This window comes from Musa acuminata, chromosome BXJ1-1, assembly GCF_036884655.1.
Source record: "Musa acuminata AAA Group cultivar baxijiao chromosome BXJ1-1, Cavendish_Baxijiao_AAA, whole genome shotgun sequence".
Classification (NCBI taxonomy): Eukaryota; Viridiplantae; Streptophyta; class Magnoliopsida; order Zingiberales; family Musaceae; genus Musa; species Musa acuminata.
Window position 1 is genome coordinate 32,977,859 of NC_088327.1, and position 24,803 is coordinate 33,002,661.

The 24,803-nt window shown below is 33.9% G+C and overlaps 1 long non-coding RNA gene across 1 annotated transcript; it reads right to left on the bottom strand.

Moving 5' to 3' along the window:
* Positions 1-14,722: 14,722 nt before the first annotated feature.
* LOC135587609 (uncharacterized) lies at positions 14,723-15,314 on the bottom strand. Its single transcript, XR_010475929.1, has 2 exons — positions 15,153-15,314; positions 14,723-14,817 (listed from the first exon to the last, which is right to left on the bottom strand). It is a non-coding gene; the product is annotated as an uncharacterized LOC135587609 (long non-coding RNA).
* Positions 15,315-24,803: the final 9,489 nt, after the last annotated feature.

The following is a 24,803-nucleotide window of genomic DNA, read 5'->3' on the forward strand; positions in this document are numbered from 1 at the left end:
TAAAAAAAAAAGATATCTTGATGGCATTAAAAATACTAGACAAATTTTCACCAACCACTTGTTTTTATGGTCCACATTGAGGTGAACTTGGTATGATTGATTATAAGTTTTAAAATCAAAACATGCATAATGTGTGATCGTATATTACTCCAAATATCTTAAGCTAGTGAAACTATATTATTACTAATATAAGATTTTAGCCAACTATTCTAATTTTCAAGATTACATAGGAGCAATCTCTTTATATACTAGTGGGAAAATTTCCATTGTCGTTAAAATAAGGAAGATTGTTAGGTCAATAAGAAGTTTTCTTCTAAATGTGTTGGACTAACATTTCATTATTCATAAAAAAATAAATTTTGCTTTATTGATGTATTGTATAGATGGATGAATTAGTTATCACAAGAGTGAGGCAATATAAAGCTCAAGAGTGAGACAATATAAAGATTAGGGTCAATTGAATTTTATGCAAAAGGCTACATTATTTTAATACTTTTCATGTAAACTGAAATCTTTATTGTATATAGCAAAATCCGTAGTATTTAATAATGTATAAAATGGAAGAAGTGAAATGTATAAAAGGTGAATAAAGAATCGTGGCACCATACAATTTATAAACTATGCTTGTTATATAAATAAAGTAAATATTTTATAAGAATATTATCATCTTTTGACACAAAACTTATAGTTTATATAATACTATTATGATTTAAATTAAAAAAAATTATTTCATATCTTTCGAGTGCATAAAAGTAACTAAGAGAGGAATTAAAGTTTACTTTGTGAATTACTAATTAATACCTTAGTAGTTTAATATGTTATGCTCTTCTTGAGATAAAGTATATAAAGTATGGTGTAAAACTCTCCATGCATAGAATTCTTATTTAAAAAAGACCCAACTTAATTTTTTATATTGTCAATTTAGTATTCTTGTAATATGTAAAAATCACAATATGGATTGAAAATTCTCAATATTATAATTTTATATTTAAATAATATCTTCTTCACCTTGTTCAGGAATATAGTTGATGATCCTCTTCGTAAAAGTTAAAAATATTAAAATACGGATGTATTGATTATCAACTTGACTTGTTCGAGTCCTTTGTTGATTATTTTATATAAGAAGAATAATATTTTACAAAAAACATCTTGTTAGGATCGAGAGCACTAAGAGGGGGGGGGGGGTGAATTAGTGCAGCGGAAATCTTTCAGCGATTAAAAACGAAAGCTGCGTTTGTTCGATAAGAACTATTTCGATGCAAAAGCCGATTCTAAGATTACTTATGATTAAGTGCAGTTTACGTCTAAACACAGTTACGTCTAAGCGCAGTTTACGCAGTTTGCGTCTAAATGCAGTTTGCGTCTAAGCGCAATTTGCGTCTAAATGCAGTTTGCGTCTAAATGCAGTTTGCGTCTAAATGCAGATTGCGTCTAAGCGCAGTTTGCATCTAAGCGCAGTTTGCGTCTAAGCTCAGATTGCGTCTAAGCGCAGTTTGCGTCTGAGCGCAGTTTGCGTCTAAGCGCAGATTGTGTCTAAGCATGGTTATAAATGGAGTCAAAACGTAAACGTAAACTGCAAAGAAACTCGTTCGTAAAAGCGCAGAAGACAGTTTGCAGTTATAAATAGAATCAAAACGTAAATGTAAATTGCAATGTAAAGATCGTACGAAAACACCGATTTACGTCTGAATGCAGATTCGGAAAGATCAGAACTTAGAAACTTGTTCGTAAGAGCGCAGAGAGCAGTAGCTATGTAGGAGGTTTGCAGTAATGATAAAGTGCTCAAAATAAACGGAAACCAGAGATTTAGAGTGGTTCGGTCAGTCTTGACCTACTCCACTTTTGGCTTCCTCCACCGACGAGATTACCGACATCAACTAGAGGCCTTCCTTCAATAGGCGAAGGCGAACTGCCCTTTTACAGTTTCACTCCTTTTGACGGGCTCAGGAGACAACCCTTACAGAACCTTTCTCTCCTCTCTTTACAACTCAAGACTTGAAGAACAGAAAGAGGAGAACTTTTGGACTTTACACAAATTTGAGCTCTTAGAATCACAGAAAAGATCAAGAATTCGGTGTAGGTCTGTATCTTTTCAGTGCTGAATGGGTGGGGTATTTATAGGCCCCAACCCAGTTCAAATTTGGAGCTCAAAACAATCAAATCCCGGAATTCCGGGATCAAGCGGTTGCACCTCCTGACTGGAGAGGTTGCACCGCCTGGCAGAGCTCGAAGACTGAGCCTTTGGGCGGTGCTACCTCTGTCAGGGGCGGTTGCACCTCTCTGCCAGAGCTCGAAGACCAAGCTCAGGCGGTTGCACCGCCTGGCAGAGCTCGAAACTTGAGCTCTGGCGATGCTACCTCCTAACAGAGGAGGTTGCACCGCCCAGTCTCGCTCGGAGACTGAGCCCTGGGCGGTTGCACCTCTTGGCTGGGGCGGTTGCACCGCCCAGTCTCGCTGGGAGACATAGCCTGGGCGGTGCTACCTCCCTGCCTGGGCAGTTGCACCTCCCACAGCAACCTGGGTCCGAATGAGCTGAACCATTCGACTCAATTTGAGTTCTTCAGGGGCCCAATTGCCCCAGGATTAAGCTAATGGGATCACCTCCCATTTCTAACTTAATCAAAGTGCTAACTACGATTATTTCCTAAAACATATTCTGCAGCTTGCTTCGGTGCGTCACTCGCTTCTTCCGGCGAGTTTCCGGCGAACTTCCGTCGATCATCCGATGAACCCTCGGTGATGCTCCTGCGGACTTCTGGCAAACTCCTGGACTACGACGATCCACTTGGCAAGTTCCGACAAGCTCCTTTGGCAAGCTTCTGGACTTCTCGGATTTGTTCCCGCAGAACCTCCGACGACTGTCCGAACTTCCGTCGAGCTCTCGAACTCCCAACGTGATCATTGTCATGACTCCAGCGTAACTCCTGCTGCATGTCTTACTTTCATCGTAGTTAATCCTGCACACTTATCTCAACACATACATTAGACAACAAATGACAATTGACTTCATCATCAAAATCCAAGATTCAACAATCTCCCCCTTTTTGATGATGACAATCAATTGATAATGGAGTTAACCTTAACTCCCCCTGTCTATATGCCATACTTCTTGAATTTAAAAACTTTATAAATTCAAGAGACATATTCCCATCATGATTCCTATCATGATGTATCTCTTTGAAGATGATGTCAAGGCTTGACATTCATTTTCAAATATAACAAGTTTGAATGATGGTAATTGTAGCAATTCATCATATTGTAAGATATCGACATGTAAAGCTGTGAATCAAGATTTTGATATCATTACATGATGTACACATTTCGAATATTTTAGCAAGTGTAGCATTGCATCACATGGTAAGATATCAGTTCGTACGATGCAAATTTTTGTTTGATATCTTGATCCAGGGCATATGGCAATCATATATTTCTTGGTGATGCAAGTATGGCCTAATCATAGCATCAGTGATAGCAACCATATCAACATCAGTAATAGCAACCATATCATTATAAGTGATAGCAGGTATGGCCTAATCATAACATCAGTAATGGCAACCATATCAATTCATATTTTTCTCCCCCTTTGTCATCAACAAAAAGCATGGTAGCATTATCAAAAAGCATGGTAGATGTGATTCCAGCAAGTTATCAAGCACATAAAGGAAGGCATGACATATATAATACTTTGAATATCTCTTCTCCTTGTTATGCTATAGTTCGTTGCTTGAAGGAGGAAACTCATTTTTCAAAAAGTTTTCATAAGAGTGTACAGGAAAATCCTATTTTTAGCATTCAAACCGAAAATAAGATGATCTTCTTACATGCATTCAGATATGAGTAAGCTACTAATTTTCAAAAACATTTGTCACATAATTTCCAACATGTTATTTTATCAAGTGATACCAAGGCATGTAATAGTAATCAATAACGTCCGAAAAATAATTTTAACTAGTTTAAGTATTGGGACACATCAACATTCCTAATTCTCTTCTTATGAAATCAAATTGTTCTTCACTTAGAGGTTTTGTAAAGATATCAGCTAGTTGATATTTCGTATCAATGAATTCTATTATTACATCATGATTCGCAACATGATCTCGTATAAAGTGATGTCTGATATCAATATGTTTTGTTCTTGAGTGTTGTATAGGGTTTTTTGTTAGGCATATTGCACTTGTGTTATCACATTTAATGGGAATATTTTTAAGATGAACTTTATAATCTTCTAAGGTATTTTTCATCCAAACAACTTGTGCACAGCATGCACTTGCTGCAATATATTCAGCTTCGGTTGTTGATAGTGCAACCGAGTTTTGTTTCTTAGATGACTAGGAAACAAGGGCATGTCCTAAGAATTGACATGTTCCTGATGTGCTTTTTCTATCCAATCTACAGCCAGCGAAGTCCGCATCAGCATAAGCAATTAACTCAAGCTTATCTGATTTTGGGTACCATAATCCTAGATTTGTGGTACCATTAAGATATCTGAGTATTCTTTTAACTGCTTTGAGATGAGATATCTTAGGGTTTGATTGAAATCTAGCACAAAGTCCTACACTGAACATTATGTCTGGTCTAGTTGCGGTGAGGTAAAGTAAACTTCCTATCATACCCCTATAGGTTTTTTGATCGAAGCTTTCTCCACTTTCATCAATTTCTAACTTAGTGGAGGTGCTCATAGGAGTGTTAATAGCTTTTGAGTTATTCATATTAAACTTCTTTAGTAAACTCATAGCATATTTAGTTTGACTAATAAAGATGTCATTGCTTAGTTGTTTAATTTGTAGACCTAAGAAGAATGTTAACTCTCCCATTAGACTCATTTCGAATTCAAGACTCATAGTTTTAGCAAAGAATTCACAAAGAGATTCATTCGTAGAACCAAAGATAATATCATCAACATAAATTTGAACAATGAGAAAATTATTTTCAAAGTTCTTGATGAATAATGTAGTATCAACCTTGCCTTTTATGAAATTATTTTCAATAAGAAAAGAACTAAGTCTCTCATACCAAGCCCTTGGAGCTTGTTTTAAACCATAGAGAGCTTTAGTTAATCTAAACACATGATTAGGGAGACTATTATTTTCAAATCCAGGAGGTTGTTCAACATAGACTTCTTCGGAAATAAAGCCATTAAGAAAAGTGCTTTTAACATCCATTTGAAATAATTTAAAATTATTACTACTAGCGTAGGCAAGGAGCATTCTTATGGCTTCCAATCGAGCCACAGGAGCGAAGGTTTCTTCATAATCGATACCTTCTTCTTGGTTGAAACCTTTGGCCACTAATCTAGCCTTGTTTCTAACCACGATACCATTTTCATCTTGCTTGTTTCTAAAGACCCATTTAGTACCAATAACTAAATGGTCATTTGGCCTAGGAACAAGCGTCCACACCTCATTTCTCTCAAATTGATTCAATTCATCTTGCATTGCGATAATCCATGAATCATCTTTCATGGCTTCATCAACACATTTGGGTTCAATTTGGGAGAGAAAGGCGGCGTTGGCATAAAAATTTTTAAAAGAAGATCGTGTTTGAACCCCCTTTGATGTGTCTCCTAAGATTAGCTCCTTAGGATGAGCATCTACATACTTCCAATCCTTGGGTAAGGAAATATGGGAAGTGGATGCATCCAAGTTGCTAGTTGGAGACGGGGTTGCGTTTAAATTCAAAGAATCAAAATTAACATCATCGTCAAGATCATTTTTCCTAATTTCGGGAATCTCATTGAAAACAACATGGATGGATTCTTCAATAATTAAAGTTCTTTTATTGAAAATACGAAAAGCTTTAGAAACCGAAGAATAACCAAGAAAGATTCCTTCATCAGATTTAGCATCGAATTTTCCTAAGTTATCCTTTTCATTTAAGATAAAACATTTACACCCAAAGACTTTAAAATATGAGACATTGGGTTTTTTGTTATTCCATAACTCATAAGGAGTTTTGGTGAGTAAGGGTCTTACTAGAACTCTATTCAAAATATAGCATGCAGTGTTTACGGCTTCGGCCCAAAAATATTTGGGTAGGCTATGTTCATTCAACATGGTTCTTGCCATTTCTTGTAGATTTCGATTTTTTCTTTCTACTACCCCATTTTGTTGAGGATTTCTTAGAGTAGAGAAGTTATGGTTGTATCCATTGAGTTCACAGAATTCTTGGAAGTCATGGTTTTGAAATTCTCCACCATGATCACTTCTAATTGACGAAATCATAGAACCCTTCTGATTTTGAACAAGTTTACAAAACTTGGTAAAATATTTAAAGCATTCATTTTTTTGTTTTAAGAAGTAGGTCCATATATATCTGCTATAGTCATCAACAATGACAAAGGCGTACTTGCTACCTCCAAGACTCGATGTAGAGATTGGTCCGAATAAGTCCATATGGATCAATTGTAAGGGCCTAGAGGTGCTTATTTGATTCTTAGCTTTGAAACTACCCTTAATTTGTTTACCTAATTGGCAAGCATCACATACATTATCTTTGATGAACTTGATATGAGGAATTCCTCTTACAAGTTCTCTAGATGATATTTGAGTGATTAGTTTCATGCTAGCATGACTTAATCTTCTATGCCATAGCCAAGCATCCTCATTCATAACCACAAAACACATTTCATCACATAAATCTGTTAGGACTCTAGCTTGGATGAATCTTTTCTGCAGCCTTTGAGCAGCAACTTGGAGGGAGGAACCCCTATAGAGTTCCAAGGAGGCCGATCCCCTAAAGAGATCAACCCCAAGTTTAGAATCTGCAAAGGTTCTAACACCTGGTATCAGAGCAGCATTCTTGGCATCTCGCTGCCCTTCCATAGCCATCCATCAACCCTCCACAACCATCTAAAGCAATTCCCACAATTGCTTAAAAGATCGTCACCGAATTCCGCCATCATCTCCACCACCGCGGATCATCCTTTGATCTCCCCGTGAATTGCAACAGGTTCTAGTTTCCTACCTTACTGCTACTGCAATTTAGTTATCCTTATTTGAAAATCAAAAAAAAAAAAATCGTTCTTATATTGCTGCATAAACTTTTCGTCACAAAGTTTTCATCTCTACGACGAAAGATACATTGCAGAATTCCAGCCGCATAGCACCATCTTTTTGATCTTGCTACTATACTTTTTCTATCCAAATTTCTACGAAATTTTTATGACATCTTTGACACTTCCTAACAGTGGATTTCCCTTTGGTTTCATCAAAAAATTCTCAGTATAAACTACTGATCTTTTATGTCCAATCTGCTGCACTTGAATTGCAGAATTCAAGCCGCATAGCACCACCTGTTTGATCTTGCTACTGTGCTTTTTCTATCCAAATTTCTACGAAATTTTTATGACATCTTTGACACTTCCTAACAGGAGATTTCCCTTTGGTTTCATCGAAAAATTCTCAATATAAACTACTGATCTTTTATGTCCAATCTGCTGCACTTGAAAATCTTTGCTGCAGAAAATTTCATCTGCATATCGTTGCCTTAACCCATCTATTTGCAATCTTTTTTGAATGAAATTTCTTATAGACTTCATATATCATCTTGGCTTCCATCTAATATTGATCTATTAAGAAATTCATCTCTAAAAACGATTTTATGTTGCTGCAAATTTTCATCGTAACCCGCTGAAATTTTTCGACGATAATTCTGTAATTGCAACTTGCACCAATTTCTTTGCTGTTATACTGCCGAAATTTTCTTGATTAAATTAGATATCCTTGCTGTCATATAAACTGTGATTTTGCTATCAATTCCCTCCTCATTTCTCTCAAGTTTTTGGTGGAAATTACGTCGAGAAACCTTTGTTTCTTCGACGACAATTCTACTCTTACAAGACAGCACATACTTGCTGCAACTTCCACGGATTTCTGTCAAACCTTTGCTACCATCTACCATAGATCCAAAACTTTCATCTACAGCCCTAAAACTCTACCAAACCACACCCTCAAACTGCACCCAAAATAGCCACAAAACAAGCCTAAACCGCAGCCTACATCCACTAATCCACCAACCCTTTCGACCATCACTTCTCTCAACCTATACATGCCTTTAACCCAACAACAAAAGAGAGATCTTAACATCATAGATTTGGGGGCATATACTATGGCATCTAAGGAGGCAATCAATGCTAAATTCGAAGCCTTGGAGGCGCGAATGGAGGATAAGATTCGGACGCTCTTTACCGAACTTAGATTGGGCCGACCACTAAGCCCGAAGAAATCATATCAAGGAGAGAGCTTTGCCCAATCACACCAAGCCCGAAGAGATGACTTCCAAGGGAGGAGAGGCTCTATGACCGACCCCAACTATCCATGCATGAGAGTGGACTTCCCTAGATGGGAAGAAGGAGACCCGATTGGTTGGATCTCGCGCGCGGAGCGATATTTTCAGTACCACAAAACCGCAGATGCATCTATGGTGAAAATTGCAGCTATATATCTTGAAGGGGATGTTGTACAGTGGTTTAACTGGTTTGAAAATACTTATGGAGTCCTTTCATGGCAACAATTCAAAGAAGGACTGCTGATCCGCTTTAGACCAACCGATTACGAGAATATTGATGGACAACTAGCAAAGATCCGACAAACTTCCACCATTCAGGAGTACCAAACCAGGTTTGAAAGGTTATCTAATCAAACTCATGATTGGTCTCAAAAATAGCTATTGAGGACCTTCATTGAGGGCTTGAAGCCGGAGATCCGAGGAGAAGTTAAAGCGCGACAACCGTATACGCTTATGGCAGCCATCTCTTTTGCACGACATCAAGAGGAGCAATTGAATCATGAAGCTCGGAGGACTAGGGTCGCTCCTCAACTAGTAATATTGAAGCCCTCAGCCCCCCCTACTGTCGACCAAGTCCCTACACCAAAGAGGTTAACAAGAGAAGAGCTTCGGGAGCGATATGCGAAGGGGTTATGTTGGCATTGTGACGAGCCGTGGAGCCGTGAGCATCGCTGTAGTAAAGGAGGACTTCTTATGATTGAATCGATAGAAGAAGAGGTCATTGAACATCTAAAAGAGAGCCTTGAACATGAAGAAGAAAATGTGGAAGAAGAGCCACAACCGACTGACGTTACAGTACACGCACTAGCCAGCTACTCAAACCCGCAAACGATTAAAGTTGGAGGCCTTCTCAAACAACAACCGATCACTGTTCTCATCGACACGGGCAGTACTACTAACTTCCTATATAGTAAGCTTGTTGTTCGGATAGCATTACCTATCGAGAATCGCTGCAGGTTTGATGTTAAGGTCATCAACGGACGGATTTTGAATTGTGATCGTAGGCGCCCGCAGGAGAAACTATTGCTGAAAGACCAAGAGATAATTGCAGATTTCTTCCTTTTCCCTCTTAACAATCATGAGGCCATGCTCAGAATTAAATGGTTGACGACATTAGGTGATATTTTCTGGAATTTTATGAAACTAATTATGAAATTGTATAATAAGGAGAAAAAGGTGACATTGCACGGGAAACGTGGGGGCGACATAACAACGATTTGCACACAACAAATGGAGAATGTTTTGCATAAAGAATGCAGTGGCTTTTTGGTACAACTTGAGCAGCAAACTAAGGGAGAGCCAATAGAATTTGAAGATCCAAATCTACTTCCTTTGCTTGCTGAATTTTCAAATATATTTGACTAACCGTGCAACCTACCTCTTACCCGTCGGCATGATAATTGTATAACGATTCTTCTAGGCAAATCTTCAGTAAATACTTGGCCATATCAGTATCTACATCTCCAAAAGGATGAAATAGAAAGGATTATAAAAGAGATGCTCGAAACAGGAGTTATTCGGCCGAGTTGCAACCTCTACTCTTCACCGGTGCTAGTTGTACACAAGAAGGACGGAACATGGCGAATATGCGTTGATTACCGAGCTCTCAATGGCATAACCATCAAGGATAAATACCCTATTCCAATACTAGATGAATTGCTATATTAAAGGGAGCACAAATCTTCACAAAGATGGACCTTTGATCCGGGTATTATCAAATACGAGTGTACGAAGAAGTCATACCGAAAATCGCCTTTCGAACACACAACGGCCACTAGAAATTTTTACTTTCTTCAACAAAAGTTGAGATATCTTGGGCATATCATATCAGAGGAAGGTGTGACGGTGGACCCCTTCAAGATTGGAGTAATGCAAAACTGGCTGACCCCGAGAAAAATAAAATTGCTATATGGCTTTCTAGGTTTAACAGGCTACTACCGCAAGTTCGTGAAAAACTATGGAAAGATCAGTGCACCACTTACTTCCTTACTGAAAAAAGATGTCCTCCAATGGTTGGACAGAGCCTCCACGGCCTTCGACAAACTTAAGGCAGCCATGACGACAACGCCGATGCTAACACTACCAGATTTCAACCGACCCTTCATTATTGAGGCCGACACATCTGGAGTCAGAATTAGAGCCATTCTCATGCAAGATGGTCGAACACTCGCATACACTAGCAAAGCATTATCTCCCTCCTATCAAAATAAGTCAACATATGATAAGGAGATGCTCGCCATTGTGCGCGTAGCAACGCGGTGGAGACCCTACTTGATTGGTCGACGATTTCAAATTAAAACCGACCAAAAAAGCCTTAAGTACATTTTGGAGCGAAAGATATCATCCCTTGAGCAGCAAAAATGGGTAACAAAACTTCTTGGATTTGATTATGAAATAACTTACAAAAGGTGGAAAGAGAATATTGTTGCAGATGCGCTTTCGCAGCTACTTGAGCAAGCTGAATTTTCGATCGTTTTACTTCCAACCAGCGACTTCCTTGAGGATATTAAGATGGAATGGCAGGAAGATTTGGAGACTAGTAAGATCAAAAAAAAAAAAAATAGAGGAAGCACCAAGCTCCGTGGCTCATTACAATCGGGACTCAAAAGAATTATGCTATAAGGGACGCATTGTACTTGTGACAAATTCTACTTGCATCTTCAAGAGCAGATTTTGGACAAAGTTATTCCATATGCAGGGTACTAAATTGAAAAGGAGTGCGACATATCACCCACAAATCGACGGCCAGATAGAAGTTGTAAATAGGTGCTTGGAGACAGCCCAAAGCCACCCACCAAATATGACTACCCAAAGAGAACTCCAGACCCAGCCAAGTGCCATTATTGATCGACGGATCGTGACTCGACGACGACGACCCACTAATGAAGTGCTAATACAGTGGGTGAAACTACCAATAGAAGATGCCACTTGGGAGAACTATGATGACTTGAAGATCAAATTCCCAGAATTCACGAATCATCAGCCTCGAGGACAAGGCTGATTTGAAGAGGGCGGGTCTGTTAGGACTCTAGCTTGGAGAGTCCTAATTGAGAGGGACATTCATGTAAAACTGTTAAGACTAGCTAGGAGAGTCCTAATTGAGAGGGACATTCTGTTAGGACTTTAGTTAGGAGAGTCCTAATTGAAAGGGACATTCATGTAGGAGGTTGTTTCTTAGAGAAGAATTAGGAGTTATAAAGGAATAGGAGTCTTAAGAATTAGGAGTTGTAAAGAAATATGAGTCTTAAGTAGGAGTCATATTAGGAGTTGGTTAGAAGTAGGAGTCTTGAGTAGGAGTCCTATAAGGAGTTAGGGTTTAGAAGCCCTATAAATAGTCATGTATTCCTCCTCTTTTCATAAGCAATAGATGAATCTTTTCTGCAGCCTTTGAGCAGCAACTTGGAGGGAGGAACCCCTATAGAGTTCCAAGGAGGCCGATCCCCTAAAGAGATCAACCCCAAGTTTAGAATCTGCAAGGGTTCTAACAAAATCATTGATGTCAATAGTGTATACGTTATTTTGTTTTAATGCAATCATAGACATGTTCTTATGTGGTTTTTCAATGATGCAAGCATTAGATTCGAATTTGATAGTGTATCCTTTATCACATAATTGACTAATGCTCAAGAGGTTATGTTTTAAACCATCAACTAACAAAACATCTTCAATAAAGAAGTTGGATTTGTTACCTATGGTTCCTTTGCCAATGATTTTACCCTTGTTGTTGTCTCTGAAGGTGACATAGCCTTCGTCTATTGTAGTGAGCTTAGAGAATTGAGATGGATCTCCGGTCATATGCCTTGAGCATCCACTATCAAGGTACCATCTCTTGCTCCTAGCTTGTGATGGTTTAGTTTTCTATAAGAAAGGATGATCTTTAGGTACCCATTTGCTTTTGGGTACCTCACAAATAGATCTACATTGTCTATCATGTTGCATAGAATTTATCATGGTTCCTTTAGGAGCCCAAATTAATTTGTTTGGACTAATTTTCTTAAATGGACAATAATACGTTTTGTGTCCAAATTTACAACAAAAGTTGCATTTGTTTTGGTGTCGAACATGTAAGATGAGGCCTTTTATGAAGGTGGTTGGATTTTGGTGAGGACTTCTCACAAATCCGATTCCACTTCTTTTGGGAACGTGACCCTTGTTTGCAAGGATCATGTTCAATGACTTGCTACCAACCTCGAATTTCTTCAAGGTGTCCTTAAGTAGAAAGTTTTCCTTTTGGAGAGTTTCTAGATCATGACATTTTATGCATGAACTTAAACTATCATGATATTCAGTTTTTAACTTATCAAAATTACAAGTAAGACTATCATGCTCCTTTTTTAGCAATTTGTATTTTCTACTAATAATCTTACATTCATCAAATAAGTCATGGAAGGCATTTAATAATTCATCGAAAGATAAATCAGCATCTAATAAATTCGTTACCTCCTCTCCGATGGCCATTAAGGCGTAATGAGCAACTTGCTCGGTGTTGGACTCCTCTTCTTCAGACGCGCTCGAATCATCCCATGTTGCTTTGAGCGCCTTCTTTTTTGTTGTTCTCTTTTTGGCTTGGGGACAATCACTCTTGTAGTGTCCTGGCTTTTTGCACTCATAGCAAATAACTTGGTCTTTCTTGGGTTCAAGTTTACTTTTAGTATCATTCTTAAACTTGTTTCTTTTAATTAATTTTTTAAATTTTCTCGTTAGAAGTGCTAAGTCATCATCACAGTCCTCATCACTTGAGTTTTCTTTCAAGTGATCTTCCAAAGTTCTAAGTGCCATATCCTTCCTGTTCTTTGGAAGGATGTCTTCTTGCTCTTCATGAGCTTTGCAAGTCATCTCGTAGGTCATTAATGACCCAATTAGTTCTTCAAGAGGAAAGTTGTTTAGATCTTTTGCCTCTTGAATAGTAGTGACTTTAGGATCCCAACTCTTAGGAAGGGATCTTAGAATCTTATTTACGAGCTCAAAATCCGAAAAACTTTTTCCGAGTCCTTTTAGACCGTTGACAACATCCGTGAAACGGGTAAACATGTCGCCAATAGTCTCACTCGGTTTCATCCGAAAAAGTTCGAAAGAGTGTAACAAAAGATTGATTTTTGACTCTTTCACTCTACTTGTGCCTTCATGAGTCACTTCGAGTGTGTGCCAAATATCAAATGTAGTTTCACAAATCGAAACACGATTAAACTCGTTTTTATCAAGTGCGCAAAATAAGGCATTCATAGCCTTTGCATTAAGAGCGAAAGCCTTCTTCTCCGAATCGTTCCAATCGATCATTGGAAGAGAAGACTTTGAAAAACCATTCTCGACAAGATTCCAGAGTTCAACGTCCATAGAGATAAGAAAGATCCCCATTCGGGTCTTCCAATAGGTGTAGTCCGTCCCATTAAACATGGGTGGACGTGTAATGGAATGGCCCTCTTGGTTTCCGGCGTAAGCCATCTCTCTTGGGTTTCAATCCGTTTGAGAGTTAACCGGGCTCTGATACCAATTGTTAGGATCAAGAGCACTAAGAGGGGGGGGGTGAATTAGTACAGCGGAAATCTTTCAGCGATTAAAAACGAAAGCTGCGTTTGTTCGATAAGAACTGTTTCGATGCAAAAGCCGATTCTAAGATTACTTATGATTAAGTGCAGTTTACGTCTAAACACAGTTTGTGTCTAAGCGCAGTTTACGCAGTTTGCGTCTAAATGCAGTTTGCGTTTAAGCGCAGTTTGCGTCTAAATGCAGTTTGCGTCTAAATGCAGTTTGCGTCTAAATGCAGATTGCGTCTAAGCGCAGTTTGCATCTAAGCGCAGTTTGCGTCTAAGCTCAGATTGCGTCTAAGCGCAGTTTGCATCTGAGCGCAGTTTGCGTCTAAGCGCAGATTGCGTCTAAGCGTGGTTATAAATGGAGTCAAAACGTAAACGTAAACTGCAAAGAAACTCGTTCGTAAAAGCACAGAAGACAGTTTGTAGTTATAAATAGAATCAAAACGTAAATATAAACTGCAATGTAAAGATCGTACGAAAACACCGATTTACGTCTGAATGCAGATTCGGAAAGATCAGAACTTAGAAACTTGTTCGTAAGAGCACAGAGAGCAGTAGCTATGTAGGAGGTTTGCAGTAATGATAAAGTGCTCAAAATAAACGCAAACCAGAGATTTAGAGTGGTTCGGTCAGTCTTGACCTACTCCACTTTTGGCTTCCTCCACCGACGAGGTTACCGACGTCAACTAGAGGCCTTCCTTCAATAGGCGAAGGCCAACTGCCCTTTTACAGTTTCACTCCTTTTGACGGGCTCAGGAGACAACCCTTACAGAACCTTTCTCTCCTCTCTTTACAACTCAAGACTTGAAGAACAGAAAGAGGAGAACTTTTGGACTTTACACAAATTTGAGCTCTTAGAATCACAGAAAAGATCAAGACTTCGGTATAGGTCTGTATCTTTTCAGTGCTGAATGGGTGGGGTATTTATAGGCCCCAACCCAGTTCAAATTTGGAGCTCAAAACGATCAAATCCCGGAATTCCGGGATCAGGCGGTTGCACCTCCTGACTGGAGAGGTTGCACCGCCTGGCAGAGCTCGAAGACTGAGCCTCTGGGCGGTGCTACCTCTGTCAGGGGCAGTTGCACCTCTCTGCCAGAGCTCGAAGACCGAGCTCAGGTGGTTGCACCGCCTGACTGGAGAGGTTGCACCGCCTGGCAGAGCTCGAAACTTGAGCTCTGGCGGTGCTACCTCCTGACAGAGGAGGTTGCACCGCCCAGTCTCGCTCGGAGACTGAGCCCTGGGCGGTTGCACCTCTTGGCTGGGGCGGTTGCACCGCCCAGTCTCGCTGGGAGACATAGCCTGGGCGGTGCTACCTCCCTGCCTAGGCGGTTGCACCTCCCACAGCAACCTGGGTCCGAATGGGCTGAACCATTCGACCCAATTTGAGTTCTTCAGGGGCCCAATTGCCCCAGGATTAAGCTAATGGGATCACCTCCCATTTCTAACTTAATCAAAGTGCTAACTACGATTATTTCCTAAGACATATTCTGCAGCTTGCTTCGGTGCGTCACTCGCTTCTTCCGGCGAGTTTTCGGCGAACTTCCGTCGATCATCCGATGAACCCTCGGTGATGCTCCTGCGGACTTCCGGCAAACTCTTGGACTACGACGATCCACTTGGCAAGTTCCGACAAGCTCCTTTGGTAAGCATCTGGACTTCTCGGATTTGTTCCCGCAGAACCTCCGACGATTGTCCGAACATCCGTCGAGCTCTCGAACTCCCAACGTGATCATTGTCATGACTCCGGCGCAACTCCTACTGCATGTCTTACTTTCATCGTAGTTAATCCTGCACACTTATCTCAACACATACATTAGACAACAAATGACAATTGACTTCATCATCAAAATCCGAGATTCAACACATCTATTATCTCTCGATAATTTAAATCGAAATATGTTGTTATCAGTATTGTATTTAAGGATTTAAAACCTGAAAATATTTGTAATTATTTATCTTTGCTTTTATGTTAATTCTTTTACTCAAATCCTAAAAAGGATATATTTTAAAGATTAGGAACAACTAAACGTTATTCATAAAGTTTTAGTTTTTTTAAACTGACCATGGTTGTCTAGAAACTGAAATCTTCATTATATATTGTAACTTTCTTTGAATGCAATAACATATCTCATGGTAGAAGTGAAATGTATATAAATTAAATAAAGAATTGTGACCTGATACACTATGCTTATTATATTTATTAATTAAATATTTTATAGAAATAATGTCATCATTTAACATAATGCTTATACTTATGTAACAATCTAAGATTGTTGTATAGTAAGTTGAAAAAAATCTATTCCATATCCTTCAAGTGCATAAATATAATTGAGAGAGGAATAAGCATCTCTTTTGTAAATTAGTTAGTAATCATTTAGTTATCCAATACTTTATGTTCTTTTTGGTATCAATTACACGAAGCATGGTTCTAAACTCCGCACATAGAAATCTTATTTGAAAATAGAACCAACTTAATTTTTTTGATGATCAACTTTCTTGTAATTTTTGAAAATCTAAACATGGTGCAAAAATTCTCACTCTAAGAAATGATGATTTGAATAATGTCTTGTTCACCTTCTCCATGAACCTAGTTGATGATACTCTTCGTACAAGTTAAAAATATCAAAATGTGGATAAAAATTATTATCAATTTGAATTATTAGAGATGTTTGTTCATTTTTTTATATTAAAAGCACAAAACATTTTAATAAACATTAAGTATATCATAATAATTTGAGTCATAATATGATGTTGTCATGATTTTAAACAAGTATGGCAAAGTTAGAAATATTTGTAAAAAAATATTTTTCATTTTGTGTTAATTTGTTTCCCTCATGCTAAATAACAAAGATAAATTTTAATAATCAATTGTATAAAGGTGTGAACTAAAAAGTCAAACATAATCAAAATCTAAGAAGACAAATTTGATATTTTATTAAAATATCATAAATATTTGTTTTGCGAACATTGACATTACAATCACTTAAATTTAAAGATCAGCAAATTCAAATGCTCTAAGATTATTTTATTATAGGTAACTTATAATGTATGGAGAGTTTCTTTTTATAGAAATGTTTCGACTTGGTAAATGCTAGTGACTTTAACTGAGAATTTGTTCATTTAACTAGCGACTACATAATTCATTCTCAAAACCTAGTAGCTAATAATATAATTATACTTTAATAGAGTTAGTGTTCTGTACATTGGTTTGCATTTGTAGAGGAAATTGAAAATATACCCCTATTACAAGAATTGCACATTTATAATAATAAACTATATAATTGAATAATATTGAAAAAAATATCCATCTTGTTGGAAAATTTCTACAACATAATGATATAATTTTATTTCATGTGGTAATAGTGATGTCAAAACTTCTTTTCTTATAAACTTGGATGTTTATATTTCTAGAAATAGAAATAGAGCATTCTTTGATATAATAATACTTGTCATGATGGTGGGCAATCTATAACTACTCAAAATTGATATTTAAAATTTCATTTGGATCATTTTTTCCTCAAGTTGACATCTAACAATATTAATTTTATCGATAATATTATAGACTTTTATTTTGTCATTTTTTATTCATCACATATTATGATAATGATAATACATAATGTATTAAAATTTATTTTTTATGATATTAGAAAAAATTAGCTTAAGGAGACGTAAGGTGTAATGGATTATAACGGGGAGGTATGATTAAAAATTTAATATCAAAAGATCTGATCTCATCCCTAACTATCGCCTCTTTGATAGCAATGGATAAAAAATAAAAGTAATTCATGTTAGTAAAATATTTTGAAAGAAGATTTAAATTTTAATAATCATATGATATTATCTAAAATGTTGAATAATACAGCATAATTAGTTAAAAAAAAAAGCTATCTTTATGGCATTAAAAATACTAGATAAATTTTCACCAACCACTTATTTTTATGGTCCACATTGAGGTGAACTTGGTTTTATTGATCATAAGTTTTAAAATCGAAACATGCATAATGTGTGATCGTATATTATTCCAAATAACTTAAGCAAGTGAAAATATATTATTACTAATATAAGATTTTAGCCAACTATTCTAATTCTAAAGATGACGTAGAAGCAATCTCTTTATATGCTAGTGGAAAAAATTGCATTGTCGTTAAAAGAACGAAGATTTTTAGGCCAATAAGAAGTTTTCTTCAAAATGTATTGGACCAACATTTCATTATTCATAAAAAAAATAAATTTTGCTTTATTGATATAATGTGTAGATGGATGAATTAGTTATCATAAGAGTGAGGCAATATAAAGATTAGGGTCAATTGAATTTTATGCAAAAAGCTACATTATTTTAACACTTTTCATGTAAACTGAAATCTTCATTGTATATAGCAAAATCCGTAGTATCTAATAATGTATAAAATTGAAGAAGTGAAATGTATAAAAGTTGAATATCGAATCGTGACATCGTACAATTTATAAACTATGCTTGTTATATAAATAAAGTAAATATTTTATAAGAATATTATCATCTTTTAATATGATACTTATAGTTTATTTCATATCTTTCGAATGCATAAAAGTAACTAAGAGAGGAATTAAAGTATACTCTGTGAATTACTAATTAATACCTTAGTAGTTTAATATTTTATGCTCTTCTTGAGATGAAGTATATAAAGTATGGTGTAAAACTCTCCAAGCATGGAATTTTTATTTGAAAAGAGACCCAACTTAATTTTTTATGTTGTCAATTTAGTATTCTTGTAATATGTAAAAATCAAAATATGGATTGAAAATTCTCAATATTATAATTTTATATTTGAATAATATCTTGCTAACCTTGTTCAGAAATATAGTTGATGATCCTCTTCGTACAAGTTAAAAATATTAAAATATGGATGTATTGATTGTCAACTTAACTTGTTCGAGTCCTTTGTTGATTATTTTATATAAGAAAAATAATATTTTACAATAAACATCTATTTTCTCTTGATAATTTAAATCAAAATATGATGTTATCAATATTGTATATATGGATAAAAAACCTAAAAATATTTGTAATTATTTATCTTTTCTTTTATGTTAATTCTTTTACTCAAATCCTAAAAAAGATAAATTTTAATAATGTTTTGTTAAAAGGAGTGAACTAAAAATTCAAACACATTAAAAATCTAAAATGTCACAATTGTATAAAAATTTTATAAATCTTTAGTTTTGCCAACTCTAAGATTATAACCACATAAAGTTTAGGATGAGTGTATTTTAATAGTCCAATGCTAGTTTATTATGGGCAACTAATAAGGTATTTTTACTTTCTTTTTATAGCAATGTTTCAACTCATTACCAACTAGTGACTTGTAATTAAAATTATTTCGTTAAGTATCATGTGTGCCATTCATTATTAAAATATATGAGCATAGAATATTGTTATAATATAATGGAGTGAGAATTTTGTGTGTTGGTCAAGTTTTGTATCGGAATTGGAACTCTAACACGCTCTCACGAATTGTCAATTTATAACAATAAACTATATAATTAAATAATATAGAGAACCAATACATTATATTAGAACAATTATGTAATATAATAACATAATTATATTTTATGTGGTAATAGTTATATCCAACCTTCTTTTCTAGAAAACATAGAACTGATTGTTATAATAATGTTTTTCGTGGATGAAAGTTAATATTTGAAATTTCATTTGCGTTATCTTTTATACAAGCTCACATTTAACCATTTCAATTTTATCCATAATATTTGAGAGACATGTATATTAATAATTTTTAGATCATCTCGAAGTAAAATAATGACAACTCATAATGCCTTACAATTTATTGTTTATGATATTAAGACAATGAGCTTATAGGTGTATAGGGACTACAGGATTATGTAGAGGAGGAATGATAAAAGGTTTTATATCAAATGATTTGATGTCATCTCCAGCTATAACCTCTTTGATAGCAATGCCTAAAGAACAAAATTAATTCAATTAGTAAAATATTTTGAAATAAGATCTAAATTTTAACAAGCGTGCTAAGCAATAAAAACTATTGTCTAATATAGTAAAATTAGTAAAAGAAATAAGTTTTGGGATTTGCATGAATAGAATTGAAGATAACTCTTCACCTAACATATTTCCCATATGGTTCACATTTAGTAAAATTTGGTGTTACTTATCATTAGTTTTAATATCAAAACTACAATAATACTGGACCACACATGTTATTTAAAATACTATAAACAAATAAAGAATTATTATTACTGACCTATGATTTTTGCTAACTTTTCTAATACTGAAAATGATGTTGAAGTAAGCTCATCAGACGCTATTGGGAAAAATTACATTGTCGTTAAAAGAAGGAAGACCATCACACTAATGAAAAGTTGTCTTAGAAACATGATGGGCCAACACTTGATTATTTGTAAAAAAATTTATAATATTGAAGTAATATATCTTAATAGATGAATTGTTCGTCACAAGAGTGAGTTGCTTTAAAGATTTGGAACAATTAAACGTTATGCATAAGGTTTTAGTTTTTTGAAACTGACCATGGTCGTATAGAAACTGAAATTTTCAATGTATATTGTAACTTACTTTGTATGCAATAACATATCTCATGGTAGAAGTGAAATGTATATAAATTAAATAAAGAATTGTGGCCTGATACATTATGCTTATTATATTTATTAATTAAATATTTTATAGAAATAATGTCATCATTTAACATAATGCTTATACTTTATGTAACAATCTATGATTATTGTATGGTAAGTTGAAAAAAATCTATTCAATATCCATCAAATGCATAAATATAATTGAGAAAGGAATAAACATCTCTTTTGTAAATTAGTTAGTAATTCTTTAACCATCCAATACTTTATGTTATTTTTGGTATCAATTACACAAAGCATGGTTCTAAACTCCACACATAGATATCTTATTTGAAAATAGAACCAACTTAATTTTTTTGATGATCAACTTTCTTGTAATTTTTGAAAACCTAAACATGGTGTAAAAATTCTCACTCTTAGAAATTATGATTTGAATAATATCTTGTTCACCTTCTCCATGAACCTAGTTGATGATCCTCTTCGTACAATTTAAAAATATCAAAATGTGGATGAAATTATTATCAATTTGACTTATTGGAGATGTTTGTTCATTTTTTTATAATAAAAGCACAAAATATTTTAATAAACATTAAGTATATAATGATAATTTGAGTCATAATATGATGTTATCATGATTTTAAACAAACTTGGCAAAGTTAGAAATATTTGTAAAAGAATATTTTTCATTTTGTGTTATTTGTTTCCCTCATGCTAAATAATAAAGATAAATTTTAATAATCAATTGTATAAATGTGTGAACTAAAAATTCAAACATAATCAAAATCTAAGAAGAAAAATTTGATATTTTATTAAAATATCATAAATATTTGTTTTGCCAACATTGACATTACAATCACTTAAATTTTAAGATCAGCAAATTCTAATGCTCTAAGATTATTTTATAATAGGTAACATATAATGTATTGAGAGTTTCTTTTTATAGAAATGTTTCGACTTGGTAAATGCAAGTGATTTGAACTGAGAATTTGTCCATTTAACTGGCGACTACATTATTAAATATCAAAATCTAGTAGCTTATAATATAATTATACATTAATAGAGTTAGTGTTCTGTACATTGGTTTGCATTTGTAGAGGAAATTGAAAATATACCCCTATTACAAAAATTGCACATTTATAACAATAAACTATATAATTGAATAATATCGAAAAAAATATCCATCTTGTCGGAAAATTTCTATAACATATTGATATAACTTTATTTCATGTGGTAATAGTGATGTCAAAACTTCTTTTCTTATAAACTTGGATGTTTATATTTCTAGAAATAGAAATAGAGCATATTTTGATATAATAATACTTGTTATGATTATGGGCAATCTATAACTGCTCAAAATCAATATTTATAATTTCATTTGGATCTTTTTTTCCTCAAGTTGACATCTAACTATATTAATTTTATCGATAATATTAGAGACTTTTATTTTATCATTTTTTATTCATCACATATTATGATAATGATAATACATAATGCATTAAAATTTATTTTTTATGATATTAGAAAAAATTAGCTTAAGGAGATGTAAGGTGTTATGTATTATAACGGGGAGGTATGATTAAAGATTTAATATCAAAAGATCTGATCTCATCCCCAACTATCACCTCTTTGATAGTAATGGATAAAAAATAAAAGTAATTCATGTTAGTAAAATATTTTGAAAGAAGATTTAAATTTTAATAATCATATGATATTATATAAAATGTTGAATAATACAGCATAATAAGTTAAAGAAAAAAGCTATGCATTAAAAATACTAGACAAATTTTCACCAACCACTTATTTTTATAGTCCACATTGAGGTGAACTTGGTGTTATTGATCATAAGTTTTAAAATCGAAACATGCATAATGTGTGATCGTATATTATTCCAAATAACTTAAGCAAGTGATACTATATTATTACTAATATAAGATTTTAGCCAACTATTCTAATTCTAAAGATCACGTAGAAGCAATCTCTTTATATGCTAGTGGAAAAAATTGCATTGTCGTTAAAAGAACGAAGATTTTTAGGCCAATAAGAAGTTTTCTTCAAAACGTGTTGGACCAACATTTCATTATTCATAAAAAAAATAAATTTTGCTTTACTAATATAATGTGCAGATGGATGAATTAGTTATCACAAGAGTGAGGCAATATAAAGATTAGGGTCATTTGAATTTTATGCAAAAAGCTACATTATTTTAACACTTTTCATGTAAACTGAAATCTTCATTGTATATAGCAAAATCCGTAGTATCTAATAATGTATAAAATTGAAGAAGTGAAATGTATAAAAGTTGAATAAAGAATCATGATATCGTACAATTTATAATCTATGCTTGTTATATAAGTAAAGTAAATATTTTATAAGAATATTATCATCTTTTGACATTATACTTATAGTTTATATAACACTATTATGATTTAAATTGAAAAAAAATTATTTCATATCTTTCTAGTGCATAAAAGTAACTAAGAGAGGAATTAAAGTTTACTTTGTGAATTACTAATTAATACCTTAGTAGTTTAATATTTTATGCTTTTCTTGAGATGAAGTATATAACGTATGGTGTAAAACTCTCCATGCATAGAATTCTTATTTGAAAAGAGGCCCAACTTAATTTTTTATGTTGTCAATTTAGTATTCTTGTAATATGTAAAAATCAAAATATGGATTGAAAATTCTCAATATCATAATTTTATATTTGAATAATATCTTGTTCATCTTGTTTAGGAATATAGCTAATGATCCTCTTCGTACAAGTTAAAAATATTAAAATACGGATGTATTGATTGTCAACTTAACTTGTTCGAGTCCTTTGTTAATTATTTTATATAAGAAGAATAATATTTTACAATAAACATCTATTATCTCTTGATAATTTAAATCAAAATATGATTTTATCAATATTGTAAATATGGATAAAAAACCTGAAAATATTTGTAATTATTTATCTTTTCTTTTATGTTAATTCTTTTACTCAAATCCTAAAAAAGATAAATTTGAATAATGTTTTGTTAAAAAGAGTGAACTAAAAAGTCAAACACATTAAAAATCTAAAATGTCACAATTGTATAAAAATTTTACAAAACTTTAGTTTTCCCAACTCTAAGATTATAACCATATATAGTTCAGGATTTGTGTATTTTAATGGTCCAATGCTAGTTTATCATGGGCAACTAATAAGGTATTTATACTTTCTTTTTATAGCAATGTTTCAACTCATTACCAACTAGTGACTTGTAATTAAAATTATTTCGTTAAGTATCATATGTGCTATTCATTATTAAAATATATGAGCATAGAATATTATTATAATATAATGGAGTGAGAATTTTGTGTGTTGGTCAAGTTTTGTATCGGAAATTGGAACTCTAACACGCTCTCACGAATTATCAATTTATGACAATAGACTATATAATTAAATAATATAGAGAACCAATACATTATATTAGAACAATTATGTAATATAATGAGATAATTATATTTTATGTGGTAATAGTTATATCAAATCTTCTTTTCTAGAAAACATAGAACTGATTGTTATAATAATATTTTTCATGGATGAAAGTTAATATTTGAAATTTTATTTGCGTTATCTTTTATACAAGCTCACATTTAACCATTTCAATTTTATCGATAATATCTGAGAGACATGTATATTAATAATTTTTAGATTATCTCGAAGTAAAATAATGACAACGCAGAATGCCTTTCAATTTATTATTTATGATATTAAGACAATGAGCTTATAGGCGTATAGGGACTACAGGATTATGTAGAGGAGGAATGATAAAAGGTTTTATATCAAATGATTTAATGTCATCTCCAACTATAGCCTCTTTGATAGCAATGGCTAAAGAACAAAATTAATTCAATTAGTAAAATATTTTGAAACAAGATCTAAATTTTAACAAGCGTACTAAGCAATAAAAACTATTGTCCAATATAGCAAAATTAGTAAAAGAAACAACCTTTTTGATTTGCATGAAAAGAATTGAAGATAACTCTTCACGTAACATATTTCCCTTATGGTTCACATTTAGTAGAACTTGGTGTTACTTATCATTAGTTTTAATATCAAAACTACAATAATACTGGACCACACACGTTATTTAAAATACTATAAACAAATAAATAATAATTATTACTGACCTATGATTTTTGCCAACTTTTCTAATACTGAATATGATGTTGGAGCAAGCTCATCAGACGTTACTGGGAAAAATTGCATTGTCGTTAAGAGAAGGAAGACCATCATACTAATGAGAAGTTGTCTTAGAAACAAGATGGGCCAACACTAGATTATTTGTAAAAAAATTTATAATATTGAAGTAATATATCTTGATAGATGAATTGTTCGTCACAAGAGTGAGTTGCTTT